Source organism: Myotis davidii, unplaced genomic scaffold (assembly GCF_000327345.1).
Source record: "Myotis davidii unplaced genomic scaffold, ASM32734v1 scaffold955, whole genome shotgun sequence".
Taxonomy (NCBI): Eukaryota; Metazoa; Chordata; class Mammalia; order Chiroptera; family Vespertilionidae; genus Myotis; species Myotis davidii.
In genome coordinates this window covers 740440-741714 of record NW_006287066.1, presented here as the reverse complement: position 1 = coordinate 741714, position 1275 = coordinate 740440, and the positions used below count along the sequence as shown (strand labels likewise).

Below are 1275 nucleotides of genomic sequence, written 5' to 3'. Positions count from 1 at the left end.
TTGATAAAAAAAGAGCTCAATCTATTATAATAAAAGCATAATATGCTAATTAGACCTTCTGGATGACCTTCCAGACAAAGCCAGGGTTGCGAGGGAAGCCCGGGTCCTGGGTGCCAGAGGGAAGCCAGTGCCAGTGCTGGTGCCGGAAGCCAGGGGAAGGAAGGACTACTGTTGCATGAATTTTGTGCATGGGGCCTTTAGTAAAATCATAAGATTAAATATACAAAAATCAATAGCTAGCCTGTGTAACAGCAATAACTTATTTAAGATGTGAATTAAAAAAGGAAATCCTGCCATCCATTCTTCAGCAGCCACTCAGGGGTGGTGGAAGGGCCAGTGAGGAGAGCATGGCGGTAGTCGCTGGATAACCCAGGGGAAAGCAAGGCCTAAGCCTGTGCATCTAGTCACCACCTTCGGAAACACCTCAGCCATCCTCAGCCTTTGAGACCAGCCAACACCTTTTTTTTTTTTTTTACCTTAACTCCTATTGCTGAACAACCATGAGCCCCCAGATTCGTCAGAATTATTCCACTGAGGTGCAGGCTGCCGTCAACCGCCTGGCCAACCTGCATCTGCGGCCTCCTACACTTACCTGTCTCTGGGCTTCTATTTCGACCTTGATGATGTGGCTCTCCAGGGCATGGGCCACTTCTTCTGAGGGTTGGAGGAGGAGAAGTGCAAGGGCGCTGAGCTTCCTTTTAAGATGCAAAACCAGTGCGGTGGCTTCATTATCCTCCAGGATGTGTTGAAACCTTCCCAAGATGAGTGGGGTGAAACTCAGGATGCCATGGAAGTTGCCCTGGCCTTGGAAAAGAACCTGAACCAGTCCCTTTTGGGACGGCATGTCCTGGGTTCTACCCATGCAGGCTCTCATCTCTGTGACTTCCTGGAGAAACACTTCCTAGATGAGGAGATGAAATTCACGAAGAAGATGGGCGACCAGCTGACTAACCTCTGCAGGCTGGCCGGCCTCTCAGTTGGTTAGAGCATCATCCCAATATGTCAACGCTGAATGTTGCATCCCTGGTCAGGGCACATACAGGAACAGCCAGTGAATGCATATATAAGTGGAACAATAAATCGATGTTTCTCTCTGTCTCTTCCTCTCTAAAATCAGTCAATAAATACAGGCTGGGCTGGGTGAGTATCTCTTTGAAAGGCCCATCCTCAAGCACAATTAGGAGGCTTTGAAACCCAAAGGTCTTTGAGGGGCCCCTCTGCATTCCCCTGTGTGACTTTTTTCTGGGCATCTCCCCAAAACCACTAGCCATTCTA

The 1275-nt window shown here is 48.7% G+C and overlaps 1 pseudogene; it reads left to right on the top strand.

The window, feature by feature from the left end:
- The first annotated feature begins 204 nt into the window (after window positions 1–204).
- Window positions 205–985, top strand: LOC107182321 (annotated as a pseudogene).
- Window positions 986–1275: the final 290 nt, after the last annotated feature.